Source organism: Pleurodeles waltl, chromosome 9 (genome assembly GCF_031143425.1).
Source record: "Pleurodeles waltl isolate 20211129_DDA chromosome 9, aPleWal1.hap1.20221129, whole genome shotgun sequence".
In the NCBI taxonomy this organism is placed as follows: Eukaryota; Metazoa; Chordata; class Amphibia; order Caudata; family Salamandridae; genus Pleurodeles; species Pleurodeles waltl.
The window spans coordinates 59991123-60010086 of record NC_090448.1 but is presented as its reverse complement, the minus strand read 5'-3'; the positions used below and the strand labels follow the sequence as shown (position 1 = coordinate 60010086).

General features: G+C 44.7%; 1 protein-coding gene across 1 annotated transcript in view; it reads left to right on the top strand.

Annotated features, from left to right (window-relative positions):
* The window catches only part of UROC1 (urocanate hydratase 1), a 168941-nt gene that overhangs the window by 125955 nt on the left and 24022 nt on the right, over positions 1-18964 (top strand). The gene's annotated exons all lie outside the window — the stretch shown is intronic.

The following is an 18964-nucleotide window of genomic DNA, read 5'->3' as shown; positions in this document are numbered from 1 at the left end:
ACTTTTTAGTATTTGTTTTATTTTTTATTAGAAACACATGATAAAAAAGTCATGTGAGGGAGTTCTAAAAGTGCCCCAAATGGTTTGTGCTAGACCCGACAGCCTTAGGGTGGTCACCCCTAACTTTTGCCTGCCTGCCTTCCTCCACTTTTTGGACACTGTTTTTGCTGGTTTTAGGACTCTGCGCACTTTACCACTGCTAACCAGTACTAAAGTGCACATGCTTTCTCCCTTAAAACATGATGACATTGGATCATACCCAATTGGCTTATTTAATTTACTTAGAAGTCCCTAGCCATGATAGTGACATGCATTCAAACCAAGCAATTCTTTTAATGTATATTCAGATTAACAAAAATAATGCAAAAGAGAATGCAGTAGAAAATAGTGAGAGTGCAACTGCCATGCCTGTATTTAGAAACCGCCATTGGATTGGACGTAGGGTATGCAATGGAGATGTGAGGTAAAAACCATATTGAGGTAAATTGGGAGGTTAGGTAAGAAAAGGGAAGCGGGACACAGGAAGATGAGACAATGCAAGAGTTGTGCAAAAAGCAGGCACAGAGAGAAATAGAGGCAACTTAGAGATGAGTCAGAGGTGAAGAAGATGGAGGAGAAATGCAGAGAAGTGAGACTGAACTGGAGCAGTGAGGTGCTGAGTTGATTTAGAGGGGTGTAGTTGGGGAGATACGGGAAGGCATATAGTGTGGTGGAAAGTTGAGGCTGTTTTCAGAAAGATGTGCTAGAGAGGTGTATTGAGCGAGAACCCATGACACAGTTGACTTAGAGAGCTGGGATAGAGAAGCACGGTTGGCACATAGATGCACAGAGCTAAAGATGGAGGGTTGAGGTAGATGAGTTGAGATATAACAAGGATAAAACAATAGGTTATTTTCATGTACTCATTACCAGTTTTATTACAGCAAGCAAGAGCTGGGCAGCCTGGCATACACAGCTGTCAAATTATCATTATTGTTGTTTTATATATATATATATATAGAGATAGATAGATAGATAGTTTTATTGTATTTATTTTTTTACTGTGGCGCTGCTCCTGTCCTGATCGTTTTACTAAAGGGGCTTTAGAATGTGGGGACTTGGGCATTTGTCCATGCTGCCCATGTCTTTAACAGCTCTGTCCAGCGGAGGACCCTGAGTCTACCAGCCAGTGACCCAACCCCTCACCTCAAAGTAGCAATTCTTGAGTGTCCATCACTGTACTGTTTCTAACATTACCCAATGCAATCTTCTAATAAGTTATCTAGGACAGTCCTGCCTGAAACCACCTTCAAAAACACGTCATCACTTTATAGCTCAATTTCAGCCTTACTGGAACATCGACCAACCAAATCACCACAAAACTGTTTTTCACTTTCATGGGAGGCCCTTTTTCTCGACACCGTCTCTGAACTCAGGATAGGGAAGAGAAGGAGCTTGTCATTTTCCCCTCAACCACATGCCCTTTTTAATAGCTGCTTACAATAGCCTTTCTCTACACTCACCGTTTACAAGGATAACCCCACTGTGCCGCTTGTGTCCGCATTATTTCTGCAAAATATTTGCACAATCTGTAGGCGGCCCACAGGTGGTGGCATCACCTCCACTTCCATATGGAGTAACTCCCACTACTCCTTGTGGAAGTGGACCTCATTAAAGATAGTGCCTCCCCATTCAAATCCAGGCTATATCACTCAGTTGTGATATCCTCCTAAGGCTACTGAGAGACACATTCAATTTTAAGCCCTCTCGCCCTCATCGGAGTGGAAGATTTCCTCGTTTGGCCATCCATAATTTAGGGACTACGTTTCTCTTATCTTAATCTCCATTTCTTTCTTGGAGAATCTCTCCAATTTTCTTCTATGGCCTTGATTGCGATCTGTATGTAAGGAATTTCCTAGTCATCTCCACACTGAATGCTTCAATAGAGCGCAGAACTTTTCTCTCACCGATTGGTCACCAGACCCCACAAGAGATTCATGCTTGTGTTTGTTCACAAACCTCATCTCCCTCCATCCTCGAGGGTCAAAAAAAGCCTCGTGGCACAGTCATTCATCAGTGACTGGCCTAGAAAAAATATTTAGGACCTTGAAGCACTAGAAAGCCCAGGGGCATGTGTGGCAGCCACTCTTGAGATGAGTAAATATGAACCTTCCTTGTTAACAAAGGAAATTAGAGAAAAACGGAGGAAATTTCAAGCCACGGACATTTTAAGGCACTGGTAAGAAAGTAATTTCTTCAAACCACTTGTGGTAGCACCAAGGCCTGTAACTGCCACTAGAAAATCAGAAAAGGCAAGAGAAGAGGGGCAAAAAAGGTTTTATTTTCCATATCTTTCCAAGTTGAAAGCGTCTTGCTCTTTCAACTCCCTGGTTTTCCAGAGGATCTCACAATTCAGGAAGCATCTTTTGGCTGATGGATACAGTTTTGATTGTGTTTCTTAATTACCCATCCCAATTATTGAAAGTACGAACCTTAATTGGTGCTCAGCTGCCAGATACGTCTCTTAACCAGTTAAGCAATTCCCAGCCAAGAATCCTTTTAAATACACGTGTCCTCACCTGACTGGTGAATGAAGGATTCCCCCCTTGGCCTCCAGCGATTACGAGTAAACATAAAAAATGATGGTACCGACCCCTGTGATCCAGGAGACCTGGACAAATGAGCTTTTATTCTTTAGGTCGCTCCACCGAGGCGAATGATCGAACTTATTCAAGTGCCACAAACCATTTGGCATCGGTTCTGTAAAGTTTTGCAGAAGTTGTGTTGGCAGGTGTCTGCTACCATGGCGACCACGAGATGAGGACTTTGGAAACATCTAGCTGTGTGAGGATGAAGAGCGCGGATTCCTTTTATGGCTTTGCAAACTGCAGCAGAGCCGAGGGGCACCTGCTTTCAATTTAGACGTGAGCTGTCCAGCTGGAAACACCCTGCAGCGGATTTTGTGGTTTTTAATAACTTTCTCATCCCAGCACCGGCAAGTGTTTGACTTCTGCTTGGTTTCGTGCAACTCTCTACTTAGAAGACGTGTTTTTCTTCAGGTTTGTTATTGTTTTTGCATGTGATGGAAACTGGTGTTTGCCCTTGCTGAAGCCTTATGGGCCAGCCTTGTGTTTCCCGACCAGCAGAGACCTAAAGGCTCGGAGTTCAAGGCATCTTAGCTGTAGGTGTTTTGTAGGGTTCTTGTAATGCCGAGACCACTTTAACATACTGCAGTTGGTTACAGGTGCAAACCGTTCCTAAGCGGTGCATGGGCAGACGAGTGTAAGGTGGGAGGACAGCTTAGCCCAAGGCTTTGGGAGCAAGAACTTGCTCTGATCCTTCAGAACTTTAATTACTAACAGGTTTTAAAGGGACTTTCTAGTAAAAAGGTTAAATTCAGGTCCTTGCCCAACTACACAACACAAACAATAATGAGGTCGGATTGACCCGTTGTTTGAGGTTCGTTGGGTGTAGAAGCTTATGGTGCCAGATACATTGGATGATTTTGAAGTCTGGTTTGATTGTGTTGACCCTTCTAGTTCCCAAAGGCTGGTGTGCCGCTGCCCAGCTCCTCGTTAAAACTTTTCCACTGTGCAGGCAGACCTGGCTGGTTCTGCTCTAGGGAAATTAGTTTGTGACAGAGGTCTGCTGCTTTTCGAGGTGGACCTTATTCTTGGATGTTATTCTTGAAGATGGATCCCCAGCTTGAGCACCCACTGGGGAACCATCAGGTATTACACAAACAATGGCCCCATCTACTGGGTATTAGCTCCCAGGATGTAACCACAATGGGTTACATTACACTCAGAACTGGTGTGTGAGGGAAGCAACACAGAGGGTCTGGATGGTGGGAGGGAAGCAACAGGGATGGCCAGGGTGGCGGGGGCAAAGCAATACCAATTACTGGGGTGGGGAGAAGCAAACTAGAGGGTTGGGGATGTAAGGGGAAGCAACATGGAAGGCCAAAGTGGGGGGGACTTTGTGTAAAGCGATGTTGTGGCGGAGAACAAACATGGTGGATGTAGGTGGGGAAGAGATGCAACGGCTAAGAGAGCAATGTGGAGTGGGCGGAAAGGAAATACACGTGTGGGAGAGAGTATTATGGAGCATGGAGGGGGGAGAGATGCACACTACGGTGACACCTAGAAAAAACATGCATTCTTGTGTTAAGCACTTCCCAAAAGACAAAAGTAGGTCCCTCAAAGTGAGCAGTGACGTACCCAAGTAAATTGGCAAAGGGTGGCCTTCAAGCTCCTCTCTTCTTGGTAAGCCAACAATGTCTCTCAACAGACAGCGCATGTCTTCTCTAGTAGGCTCAATCTAAAAAAATCTTCACTATCAATCACTCAAATAACTAACTCATGTTTTGTGAACACCCACTTTGTCAAAGCTCACAAAATTATACATTTGCATGTTGAGCACCTACATCTCAAGAGTCTGCCTCATCTGTGCTTTTTCTTATGAGGATGGACAGCCTATAGATATTAGCATTCTTTTGCATCCAAAAATGAGGACTGAAGAGTTGATGTAAATCATCCAATAATCCAATATATGGCCATATTGTCTTAGTGAAATGTTTACGCACCAGAAACCCTCAATGACAATCTAGGACAAAAGTACACAGGTTGCCTGTCATGTGTCCTGTTTGTATGTACATAGTGCATCATTCCTCAATTGTCTCACTATTGGAACAAAATCATGATGTTGGTCTTTGTGAAACAAGGTAGCCATTAGCAGACTTCATCACAGGCCCACTTCTGCTTTTGATCACACATACACATTCTCATTCAGTGTAGAGCAAGTGCTTACCTATATTATCCGAAGGCATTTGATCACGAGAAATAATTCCTCTGTTGTGACTCTTGTACCCTGAAGGTGGTGTGTGGAGGTGAGAACAGACTTCTACTATGAGGTCAGACCCTGGCCCTGGGTCTATTTGGATTCTGAGCATGTGGGTAGTGCAGAAGGTTAGAGTCACCAGACATTTCACAGAGAGCGGCACAAATTATATCAAAATAGGCTTTTTCCCAGTGACTGCCTGTTCAGCTAGTCCTTGCACTCAACACCCTTCAATAAGGAGAAGTCACTCGGCATGGGTCACTGTGCTCGGAGTACAGTGCCTGCCCTTCGTTCACGTGTTTTGGCTGTGCAAAGAGTGGTTGTAATGTAGCCCTAATAATCCTACCTAGTGCTCAACACCCCAAAGCTTCTTTTCACTGTAATTATTCTTGGGTTGTGCCAACTACGTTCTTGGCTAAGGTTGTGGCTTTTGATGGACCCCTCCACTGAGTTTCCCAGATACTATTTTATTTTTTTATATAGTCACTATGGTCTTTTGTGATGTAATGAGGACCTGGGTAGTGCATTAGGGAGAGTCATGATTGCCTTCCTCCTCTCACATATCTACTTTGTCAAGGACCATGGTAGGAGACATGGCTTACCATTTAAGACTCTGCAGACCCCAGTGGGAGGGGCATGATACACCAAACCCGCTCGTGCAGAGTAAGTCTCAGGGCAGGAAAGTTTTCTGTCCTAGGAGAGTGTCATTCTAGTCTGAAGAGATGCTTTGCATGTGTGAAGAACACACTAACTTGCAGTGTCCCGACAACAAGCCACAGTCCCCAACAAGCCATGAACTTCCACTTTGTTTGGAATCCTAGTGCCATCTTGGATTCCTGGGTAGAACTTCCCATGGGACTCAGTATTACAAAAACCTAGTAAAGGCTCTCTGTTGCGGCAACGAGTATAGAACACTTCTACTTCATTCAAGTCAGTAGGTGGTGGTTGTATTGTGGATTTAATTTAGGTCTTGTTTGACAGCGCAGATGTCTGCATGAGATACTTCTGCCAATTATTTGAAATATGCATATAGTAGGGTTTTTCTCCTCTCCTGGGGACTATTATCATCTTACCTAATGCTATTGGCAGTTTGGTGTAGCTTTCCGTTTCTATGAAGTGGTTGCATTGCAATGCTGGAGGGAGAGTTTCACATCTAACAAGTACACTTGTCCGTCCCACATCTAAATATTATCCCCTAATAAATGACTTACCTGATAAATAGTTTGGTACAGATGCTTCCAGTCGGGTATGGTGAGGTGTCTGCTTGACTTCCCCAGGAATTTCTACACACACACAGACAAAAATGCGCGCACTCTGTTTTTAAAGTCGTCAAAAATATTGGTAGTTTTACAAAATATTGTGTTTTCCCTCACTTAGTACCCCTACCAATCTTCATTCCTCTCTTTCCACTGCCCCTTTGGCCCGTCATGCACCCTGCTTGTCATATAATGTATTTAAACATTGTATGTCAGCCTGATTGTTAGAAAAGATGAAGCTCACACCTCCTGCCCCCAATCTTACTGACCAAGCTACGACCCTGCAGCTTAGTCCTGATTCCACCTCCTTCCACTACCATACACTCCTTCACCCTTGATTTCATGCTTGTAGGTTTTGTTTTATCCCTGCTGTTCCCCTTGATTCCCATCTTCCTCTTCCTTCTCCTTTTGAGTTTTTGTCTCTTGCTGTCGGTCAAAGTCTGATAAGAACAAGCATTTGCTTGAGTTAGAGCTATATACATTGTAAATTTTCTTGCCACATTAATTGGCCGATCCTGCCCCATAAGTTCGTCTTTTCCTGCCCTATAAGTCCAGTGGCCCTGCATATAACTAAAGCACTTCATTTACCTTCTTCCTCTATCTGCAGCAAAATATGGGAATAAAATACCACTTTTAACACCCTGCCATCAGAGTTGCTGGCTGGCTAACACAATTCCCCCAAAAAAGACACAGGACGGACACAGAGGAGAAATAAACTAGAAGGGTCACCCAGACATATCAAGAGTTCAAACAGTCATAGTGTAATAAGGATGTTAAGTTGGCCTGAATCGGGGTCATAATTGTAATAAGAAGAAATTATCAAAACATATACAATTATCATGTAAACCTTTATCTGAAAAAACCTTTTGGCATTAGACTGTAATGCTAAAACCACCATAACAAAAATTGTATTTGTAAGAAACATGGTCATGTAACCATATTGTTAACTCCAAAAGAGCATAACCCCATGAAAAAACTGGTGAAAATAATAGTGTAACCTATATGTAGCTCTTCAAGAACATAGTGTATTACACAAGTTCAAGGCTTTTACATCTATTACAATAGTATTACAAATAAAGCCTATAAAACATAACTTCTCTCAGCTGCAAAATAAAAGTTTTACCCTGGAGAAAGCTTAAAAACATAGGGGTTATTATTCTGGAGTCCCCTCTAACATAGTGTGGGGACCCAGAGATGATGTAGACAGAGCATGTTGCGCTGATCGTCTTGGTGGCGGTCCCATTGTCCTAGGACACCACAGGCTGAGTTATGAGCAAAAATGTTTTGCCAAAGTTAATGCCTTGCAAAGCATTATGGGGCAAGCCCACTTGTGCCACACATATTTTAGTGTGTTGATTTAAGTGTTAATGCTTAAAACAGCCCCTAGCGGACACCACAGTGAAAATAGCATTTGTAAGAAAATTGGTCATGTAACTATATAGTTAACCCCTACAGTACATAACCACAAAAAGAAAATGCCATTAAATAATGCAATGTAACCATTTGTTTAACTCCTACAGATCATAGTGCATTATACATTTTCAAGGGTAGCAGGCCTATAACAATGATTTTACAGACAAGATCCTTAAAACATAAACTACTCTCAGCTGTAAAGCAAAAGTAATAGCCATGAGAGCACTTAAAAAGACACTGAATGGTGAGAGGGGTTATTTTAGGCCCCCGCTATCCTAGTATGGGGACCCAGGTATGAAATAGACAGAGAACATCGTGATGAATGTTTTGGTGGTGGCCCCATTGCCGTAGGACCAAAATGTTTTGTCAAAGTAAGGCCCTGCAAAGCATTATGGGGCTAGTTTCATTGTGCCATGAACATTTTAGTATGTTGATATGACTGCAATGCTTAGAACAGCCCCAAGAAGACGGTACAATGAGGATAGCATTTGTAAGAAACAGTCATGTAACTATATAGTTAACCCCTAGGTGGCATAACCACAGAAAAAGAACATAGAATTAAATAATATAGTGTAACCATATATTTAGCCCCTAGAGGGCATAGTGCATTACACATTTTCAGGACTAGCAGGGCTATAGCAATATTATTACAAATAAGGCCCTAAAAACACAAACTACTCGCGGGTATAAACCGAACGTTCCAGCCATAAGAGCACTTAACATGACAATGGTGGGAGGGGTTAATATATTGGGGTACCCACTAACCTAGTGTGGGGACCCAGAGACGATGTAGGACCAGCACAGACTGAGTTATGAGCAAATCTGTTTTGTCAGTGTAATGCCCTGCAAAGCATTATGGGTCGAGTTTTCCCGAGTGCAGTGAATATTGTATTATCGGCTCTCCTGCTGTGCCAGGAGAGCCACTTTTACTTTGAGGGTTTCTGTTATATGTAAAGCATTCATCAATTTCAAGTGTTTTAAGGGGGGAGAGCCACAAGAAATGACTGACTAGATAACTGAACAATGTGAACAGCGCTTCAATGCCGCCGCTCGAGTTCACACTGTTGTTTTTGCTCACGCTGTGAGCGCCATGGCCGCCATGCAGCAGGACGGGAGAGACCAAAGAAAATAAAATTCTCCCACGCTGAAGTAGATCTGTGATCGTGCAATAATCCAAGTAACAGGGTCAGTCTGCAAGGCTTGACAAAAACAGCCTCAAGGCAGAACAAACATAAAGCATTAACCAATGACATCAAGTGATTTTTGAAAGGCAAGCCCACAGATGAATGAAAGTGATGGGTGTGAGGTGGGCGTGGTTAAAAGCCCATAACACTTATAACAGATCAAAACGCTTGCGTGCTCAACCTAAAAAGTAAGTGCCAGTCAACACAAATGAATGCCAGTGGGTCCAACCTGCAACCACCGGCTGAAATTAAGCACAGAAGGTTCTATTTCTGACCCACCTCTTCCAAACTGCCTTCTCTTCAGTGCAGCTTGCTTTCCCAACTGACCAAGAACAATCAATCAGTCGTTTTTAGAGCGTGCTCAGGATTCAGTTGACGAGCCAGGTCTTGAGGTCCTTCCTGAATTGAGGTAAGGATGGGGACTGTCTGAGGTGGAGAGGTAAGGTGTTCTAACATTTTGCCGCATGGTAGGTAAACAGTCTCCCTCCAGCCGAGGACTTCTTTATGCGGGGTACGGTGGCGAACGTCCACTAGGAGGAGCGGACAGGTCTGGCAGGGGATTACCAGGCGATGCAGTGGTTGAGGTAGCTGGATGCAAGGTTTGTGGAGGGCCATGTAGGCATGTACGAGGATTTTGAAATTGATCCTCTTCTCGATGGTTCTTCTTGGTGGTTCTGGCATAGAGGGCACTGCTGTAGTAGTCTGCTTGTCATCAGGGCGTGTCATGGTTTTGCAGCAGTTGCTAGGGATCCATCCGAAAATCTTCCTTAGGAGTTGGAGGGTGTGGAAGCAGGTAGAGGTGATGGAATTGACCTGTCTGGTCATGGTGAGCGTTGAGTCGAGGATGACAGAGGTTGCATGCATGGTCTATAGGGGAGTGGAGGCTGCCAAGTGTTGAGGGCCCCCAGAATTCATCTCCGGCTGAGGAGAAGGGTCCCAGGATGAGGATCTCGGTCTTTCTCGGAGTTCAGCTTAAGGCAGCTCTCCTTCATCCAGGCGGCGACTGCTTCCTTCCCGTCTTGGAACTTCTTCTTGGTCGTTGAGGTTTTCAGTCCTAGAGATGATCATCTGAGTGTCATCAGCGTGGGAGAATATGTTCAGTCCATAGATCCTGATGATTGAGGTGAGCAGGGCCATGTAGATGTTGAACAGCGTGGGGCTGAACGAGGATCCTTGGGGTACTCCACAGCTGATCTCTGTAGGTTCTGACAGGTGTGGGGTGAGTCTGACTCTCTGCGTTCTTCCTGTCAGGAAGGAGTGTATCCATCAAAGGGCCTTGCCGCGTCTGCCTGCTATGTGGAGTCTGGCGCATAGGGTGTGGTGGGACACTGTATCAAAGGCAGCCAATAGGTCTAGTAGCATAAGTGCTTCTCTTTGGCCGCGGTCGAGGAGAAAGCATATGTTATCTGTGGTGCCAAGCGAGGCTGTCTCAGTGATGTGATTAGTTCTGAATCCTGATTGAGAGATGTCCAGGATGTTGTTGTCCTTGTTGTTTTGGTGGAGCTGAGCATTGATTGCTTTTTTGGCGATCTTTGCTGGGAAAGGCAGCAGCGAGATGGGGCGGTAATTCTTGAGATCTGTTGAGTTGGCTGTGGGTTTCTTCAGTAGCGGGCGGATCTCTGCATGTTTCCAGTCCTCGGGGAAGGTGACTGACTCCAGGGAGCAGTTGATGGTCTTGCAGAGCTCGGGTGCAATCAAGGTCCTGGCCTTGTTGAAGATGTAGTGGGGGCAAGGGTCGGTGGGGGCTCCAGAATGGATGCTGCTCGTCTGTTGTAAGGAGGAGTTCCAGGCGTGCAGGAACATTGGGGGTGCGGTGGATCCGGGTTGGGGCATTGTTGGTGAGTTTGGAGAGTCTTTGGTCCAAAGCTGTTGTGAATATCCTTGATTTTTTGATGGAAGGAGGCAGCTAGTCTGTAGCAGCGGTCCTGGGATGGAGGGATGTTAGTGGCCTCACCTTTTATTTGGCGAATTCCTTCATGATGTTGAAAAGTTCTTTTGTGTTGTAAGTGGTGGTATTGATGTGGTCCTGCAGGGCAGTTTTCCTGGTGGATCTGAGGACGCTATTGTGGGATCTTGTGGCAAATTTGAAGGCTGCAAGGTTCTCCAGGGATTTGCTGTTCCTCCATTTCTTCTCCAGTCTCCTGCATGTGCGCTTGGATTCCTGGAGTGCAGGGGTGAACCAGCTAGCTTTCTTGGTGGTGTGATTCCCTGTGTTTGTTCAGAGAGGAGCTAAGGTGTTCCCGAAATCATAGATCCATTGGTGGAGGTCGCGTGCTGAGGTGTCTGTTGTGTCTGGGGGGGGGTGGCAAGTTGCTGAGGATGTTGAAGAGTTGCTCCTAAGTGGTCTGGTTCCATTTCCTGTGGTGGGGTGAGCAGTATAGGCATGAGCTGTAGGTGTGGTGATGGAAAAATAGATGTAGTAGTGGTCAGTCCAGTGTAGCTGTGTTGAGTCGTCGATGGTGATGTTGCTGCTGGTAGAAAAGATGGGGTCGAGTGTGTGCCCGGCGATGTGCATTGGTGAGGTGACTAGTTGCTTGAGCCCGATTGTGTCAAGGTTCTCGAGTAGTGATGAGGTGTTGTGGTTGTTATGGTCACCGATGTGGAAGTTGAGATCCCTGAGTAATATGCAGTTGGTGGAGGTGAGTGCATGGGGGGGCTACGAGGTCGACGATGGAGTTGTTGAAAGCTGGGTGTGGGCTGGTTGGTCTTTTAGCCAATGGCTAGTCTGTTGCCTGGTGTGGCAGGTCGGTCCTTGTGGAGCAGTTTGTAGTCACTGGGGATGGTGATGGTGATGTCCGGTTCAGATGCTGTTTGTCCATGTCTCGGTGAGGAAGGCAATGTCCGGGCGGGTGGAGTCTATCAGGTCCCAACGCTCCATGGCGTGCTTGTGCAGGGAGTGGACGTTGAGGAGGATGCACTTGAGGTGGTCTGGAGGGGTTTTTGACGGTTCTGGGGCTGGGGAGGAAGGGTCTGGCATTTGGCGTGCGGCAAAGGTGCGGTCGCAGTTCAGGCAGGAAAAAAGGTCCATGGATACCCCTGGGGGAAGTGAGGTGGCAGGTGATTGAATCTCCAGGGTTCAGTGCTTGGAGGGTTTCTGATTGGTGGATGGTGCGAGAGCCAGTGTCTGTGGTGCTGGGTGCGGCCTGGGGGCGAGGACGGGCTTCTCTTTGGGGTGTGGGGGAAGGGATTGGTCAGCTGGGAGGCGGGATGGTGGGAAAGCGCTCCAAGGGTGGTGCCATAGGGACAGCAGAGGCAGGGAGCGGGGGAGTGGGGAAGCGTGGGAAGAACGCTAGCACAGCTAAAAGCAGAAAAAGTAAACAATGAAAACAGCAAAAAAGAGGAAAAGAGACAAGACAGACAAACCTGACAGACCCAGATGGCCACTAGGCCACCAGGGATGAGGGGCAGGCGGGTGCCGGCGGGCCTCGAACACAGAGCTGGCAGGCTCTGTCAGGCACAACAGCGGCAACAGCAGTGGCCACGCAGGAGGGAGTGAGGGATGCTGGCCAGAAAGGTCAGTGAAGTCGCCCCTCACTGCTCAGCAGCCATCCTGAGGGCGGAGGGATTGGTCAGCTGGGAGGCAGGAGGATGGGGAAAGTGCTTTGAGGGCTGGGTGCCTGTGGGTAAAGGTGGGCCTCAAACACAGAGCTGGCAAGCTCTGTCGGGCACAACAGTGGCGGTGGCCAAGCATGAGGGAGCGATACACGCTGGCCAGAAAGGTCAGTGAAAGGTCAAAAAGTAAAGACCCAAGTGGTATGTCACTATTGAAAAGAAATAAAGCTGTAATTTCATTTGACAATTCTCTGTTTAATAAACGTAAATGACCACTTCAAAATATCTTTGAAAATATGCCAGTTTTGGCATGGGTGTATCTACAAATGTGCACAGGAAATACAGAGCTGAAGGTGCCAGAGTGGGGCAGAACTGCAATGGTTTGTGGACGACACCTTGAGCTCTGTTGCCACTGGGCCTGTTGTCACCTGCCCGCCTCTTCCTGGGGTTGCAACAGCAGTGATAACTAGCAGTGGTAAAGCCAATAGGCCTGGATTCCATTCTCAGTTATAAGCCAGACCTATTGGCTTTGCCAATGTTGTTTTGTATTGCGATATTGTGCGGTTTCTTCACCTTATTTGAGGGCGGGTCTGTGGTGGCACTGTTGCTATGGTATTGCTGCATGCTATTTTTAGGTCGGTCCTTTGAGACCAACTTAGCTGGTTATCCAAATTGTTTTTTCGAAAAACATTCATGCATAATAATCCTACATAGAGGAACTTTTTGATAGCAGGCTTTCTCCATTTTGTCTGCGCTCGTTGTAATAATATACAACATTATTTATAACAGTTTATTTATAACTGTTTAAATAACTTTGTGGCAAGCTACGATATGAGTACCTGGTTATATATGGTGATTTTTTTCAGCGCTCCTTCAAAAGTGAAAACCATAAAATGCATCGCGCAGTTAAACGGGTTTTTGTTTTCAAAACAACAATAGTAAACTAAGCAGCATCCATGTATATTCTGTGAATGTAAATGTTTAATTGCAAGCAAATGGTGACTGTTGATGTGACGTCGTGCTTTCTTTATAATTTCTTGCATATACTTGCAACGAAAAAAGGAAAAATATACACATGGCACACAAACCTGCCAATCCCTTTGGTGGTAATCGTCGTGTTTTTGTGATGGTGTTTTAATGTGTTATTGTTGCGGTGTTCCTTTTGCCTTATGTTTCGTGGTGTGGTCGTGTTTTGTGCTTTTCATGCTGCATTGTGTTGCGATGTTTGGTTGTTGAGTGAGGTTGCAATCAGTCTAGTTTGGAGTTGTGCTGAACCGTGATTGTCGGGGCTATCTACTATATCATCGACCAATGAAAGTCTGAAATCTCGGAGTATTTCGAGGAAAAATATAGATTATTTCGTCTTCTCTAGACCATGTTAGCACTGCCACCTACTGGACGAATAGGGGCATACACACAGACTGCGCGCCCACTGCATTCCCTGATTCATTCACACTTGTGCGGAGGGTACAGTACATAGCTGCCAAGGTATCAGATTGTTTTGAGGCAGTTTCATAATTTCAGTGTAATTACGAGTGACATTTCAACGACTATGAGTGACACTTTCTCGCATGCAATGAAAACGAGGGAAACATGCACATATCAGAAATTGCACCCATTTGAGCAACGAGAAACTCTAAGAAGATCTTAAAACTGCTGCAAAACACCATGAATGGAAGGGCACTGACCTATCACCCTTGCAACCTGATTGTCCTGTTAAACAAAACAAATGTATAAGTGTGGAACAGATTGAGCCTAGGGGTGCATGTGCGTGTGTGAGACACAAAGTGTGCAGCGAAGAGTGCCGTGGGGAGCACGTGTGTGACACTAGAAGGTGTGGAGTGAGCTGTGGGGAGCACTTGCGTGTGATACACACTTGAAAATGAGAAGCAGAGTGGGGTGTGGGGTGAACATGTGTGTGAGACACTGTGGGGTATTTAGTGGAGTGAGCTGTGGGATGCACGTGCGTTTGAAGCACACTATGAAGTGTGCAGTGGGGTGCACACGCTTGTGAGACACACTTCAAAGTGTGGAGTGAGCTGTGCAGTCGGTTGTGAGGACACTAGGAACAGGGAAAGGGGGCATAGACCTGGATCTGTCTGGTTTCTGAAAACATTTGAGTAAAAGTTAAAAGGGGGTCATGCAGCAACCTCACCAATTGCTTTCACAAGGTGATTGCCCGGGTATATGCTAACAAGTTAAGCGACTAATTAATCTAGCTAAAATGGTGGAAAATAAAGTGCTCTGTAAGTTCATATCTTTGCAGTCAGCTGCCTGACTCAGAATCGAGCTGCCGGTGACAGCACGGCATTGGGAAAGCCGCAGGAGAGTGAGACGCAAAGGTCACACCCAGCATGCTGTATTTTTTATTTCGAAAATAACCTCTACCGGTGCTGGGGAAATCGTTGTTGTCAGGGGCGCTGCCCAAGGCACTATAATAACTAGGTCAGCCCACACAGTGGCTAGTCAGGCGAGTCCACACAGTGGCTCGTGCACACAATGGCTAGTTGCACACCCTTTATGAGAGGCTAAAAGCTGAAGCATATCAGTGATAGTTATGCGATGTACCTTTTGACGACTGTGTGACTGCAAAGGACATCACCTTCGCTCCAGACCAGAAGCTTGTTGCCCCTAAGTTTAGGCTACCCATAGTTTGTTCTTCAGGTAGGTCCTGGATGCATGCTGTTGGTTTGTTTTTAGTGATAAACCACTTATTAACTAGGGACTCTGATCCCTTTTGAATGCCCCAGACCTATTTAGGCTCATAGTAAGGGCAGAAACATGTTGGCTTCCATAGACAGTTAGGGTAATTAGGCGTGTATTATTGTCCCATCGGTTTTAATCCTACCCACAGACACCACTAATAAAGGTACCGGTAGTCCGAGAGGTATTCTTAACTTTACCTGGATCCCTGATCTTGTCCAGTAATTTTTATATGAGAACTCCCTCTGGTGTAGGGCTTACCAAGAGGTTGAGTCCGCTCTAGTGGCATCATCCCACCAGGGTGGGCAGAGGTGGCCAATGATGAAGCATGACACGATAAGTGTGTGAGACCACCTCTTCCATTAAGGAAAATTCCACATGGGATAACCTAGCGTTTCCTGAAGGAACGGGTACTCTGCAAGGAGCCCTGCTAATTACAGTAAACAAATTGTCCCACTTGGTTCCACTCCACCACACCGGTTGTGGTTGTTGTAGTTTCACATCGAACCATACACAACTGAGATTTACACTAAAGTGCACTAACTGCACACAGCTAAAAACTGAGCACAGACCGACTGAGTGACTTGCTGTTCTTGGACTTAGTAGACTACAGGCTGGGGCAAGCAGCTCAGAATGATGAAGCATTAATTTAATTTCTTAATATTATCTATAGCTAGTTAACAACTTTAATGTGTTACCAGTGGGCTCAGACAGGCACACTTACTTCAAGGCGAGCCAGCACTGCGGCAATTGGTAGACCGAGTGGCTGCAGCAACTCGTGCCGGACCGACGGACTCCCCCGTGGCAATGATTTTGGCTCAGCTCAGCGCACACTGTTTCTGCCGCTGGCGCACCTGTGGGTTGGGGTCTTGTCTGTGAGCGTGCGAGCAGCGCCGGTGAGCTCTGCCAGTTGAAAGCCATATTCATTTTTGTCAGTGTGTGCCACCAGGTTGGTCGGTGAAGTCGGGTTGGTTGCGGTGCGAACAGCGAGCTGCACTCCCATAATCCATTGCCCAGCATCACTGTGCAGCCAAAACCTTATGAGAACTCGCTCACGCCGCAGGAGGCAGGAGCGGATCTGCCTATCAAGTCATGCGTTAGTCTCAAACGACTACACAGTCTCAGGACCCATGTTTGAGCACCGACTCAGACCATCCATCATGGCGTCAGTACGCTTATGCTGCGTGGTGCGGGTATCCTTACTCATATTGTTGCAATACATTGTAGCACTGTGCTGAGCTGTGGCAGCGGAGCCACAGCCCCCAGGCCTGCCGGGAGCAGTGTGCACCATGCACTGCCACTGCAGCTTGTACGCTGCATTATTATAGCAGCGCTCCGGCTTGACAGCTGAGGAGGCACTATAATGCGTGACACTGCATTTCAGTGCAGTGATGCGGACCACCATACTGAAATGTTAGACGAATGCCTGATGCTGGTACTTGACCGGGATGGGTACGCTTGCCACATGTTTTTATTTTATAGGGTGACTTAATGCATGTTTTAGTGTTACTTATGAATACGTGATGCGGGGGTACCGTCTGGAGCTTGGTTCCCTCAACAGGGTGCACATAACTGCTGGACTGTACGGCCCCTTCGTAGTGCTACAAGCTACCTGCTGGGTGCCAGTGGTTGATCATATTTGAGGGTCTCTCTTGGCTGGATAGTCCTCCCTGAATTCTGATATTGAATTCTTGCTAGCCATTACACACCGCCGCATGGGCCCCCTTTTTTTCTTCCTCCTTTGTGCCGTTTGGCTGCCTTTATGATAGGGTAGTGGTGAGTTTGCACCCACGTTGATCCTACTGTTTCTGTATGTCATTTGTTTTGAAACATGTCCATGTGCCTATATTTCTTTATTGATCTTGCATGGTTATTGTTCTTGTCTGCAACCAATAAAGATATATGAAAAAGTTATGAATATGTGAGATATATATATATATATATATATATCACACATATTCATAACTTTTTCATATATCTTATTCAGTGAATATCTTATATTTTTTCAGTGTTTTTTTTTATTTTTATATATGTGTGTGTATATATATATATATATATATATATATATATATATATATATATGTGTATTCGTAACCAAGTCCCGGAATGCAGGAGCTCCACACAGCGGTCCTGGATGGGTTCCGAGAGACCCTAATATAACCTTAGACACTCCTTCAAATATCAGGAGAACCAGGACACCTCCAATATGAAAATTCAATTTATTTCAGCACAAAATCCAACGCGTTTCGGCAACAGCCTTACTCATGGACACCACATAAATAAAGTGCTTCACATATATACAGCCCAAGTTGGTCATAAAAATAAAAAACAGACAAATCCTAATAAACCCACAGACGAACACGTCTTTGTGGTGGCCATCTTTAAAGTGCACATTCAATCTTAATACACTATAATAAATGTTAAATAGTTTTTAAATAATTTATAAATCACACTGATATCCCCCATGAGATTTTCCATATCAAAAGACTTATTCAAAATTACTTCTCATGATGTTGCTCTTCAAACAATTGATAGAAAATATAATGAATAAATAGATATTTGATACACTATTACAAATTTATAAAATAATTAAATTGTTAAATATCTCAATTATTAAATATTTCAATCATTAAATAGTTCATTTCCTGACGTTTGAGTAAAATGTCTATATATATTATCAAGTTGAAATCCAATATATTTTATAAAATATTTCATATAAGTATTTGATACTCAAACCCATATCACAATTATTACTATTAAATCCTTTACTGCCCAAGTGGGCATATGCGTTTGCAAATAACTGTCACGGAGGATAACATATCACTTCCGATGTTATATATAGATGACCTCGTTCTACTGGTGTATCATGCCTTCTTAACCCAAGTGAGTAGACATACAGATTTCATTCATAATAAAAACTACCACCTCTCCATATCTAAATATACAACACCAACACTACAAACTCATAAAAAAATGCTCATTATAATGCAAATCTCCACATATCCTCCAAATGTATCAATTACTCTAGATGGATACTCAGCTCCTCACTCGAATTGAGCCCTACAGGTTCCAATGTCTCAAACTCAATTATGTATTTAGACTCCAAAGTACGTAACGTCTTTACTCTGTTACCACCCCTTTTGTTGATCTTAACTTGATCAATGACCACAAATTTCAATAAATTCTCATTACCAAAATGTTGCTTAAAGAAATGCCTCGCTACCGGGTAGTTTTTATCATAATTCTTGATAGCTCGTCTGTGTTCCAGAACTCTTTTCTTTGCACTATGTATCGTGCTCCCCACGTACAATTTGTCACATGGACATATCAGACAATAAACACAATGAGTTGTGTTACAATTAAAGTTACCTCTATTTGTAAAACTGTCTGACATCCCTGGAACCTTTAATGTTCTACAGTTGTTGCTAGTTCTGCAAGCTTTGCATTTCATACAACAAGCAAAACCTGCCACTTTGAAATTCTCAATATATCCCTTTAATGTTACATCGTTACGACATAAATTGTCTTTCAAAGATCTATTTCTCCTGAAGGTTATTTGAGGATTGTCACCAACCCAATTATTTATGATGGAATCAGTCTGTAAAATGTGCCAGCTTTTACTAAGAATAGACCGTATTTTATAAGACTGGTTACTGTATGTCGTAATAAATCTGATTAGGTCCTTGTCCTTCATCTGACTCTCATTTGTCCTATACAAAACATCATCTCTCTTCAAGGACTCAACTTTCCGTCTAGCTTGATTAATAACTTTAACCCCATAGCCTCTACTTCTAAATCTTTCACACATTACCTCACATTCCTGTTTGAAGTCTACTGTCTCACTGCAGTTCCTCCGGGCTCTCAGCAATTCCCCATACGGGATGCTGCGTATCAAGGTCCCCGGGTGTGCACTATGGGCACAAAGCAAGCTGTTCCCAGCTGTCGCTTTCCTGAACAATTTGGTCACCAATCTATTACCTCTTACATAGACTTCCACATCGAGGAACTCAATACAATTTGGATTCAAATGTTCAGTAA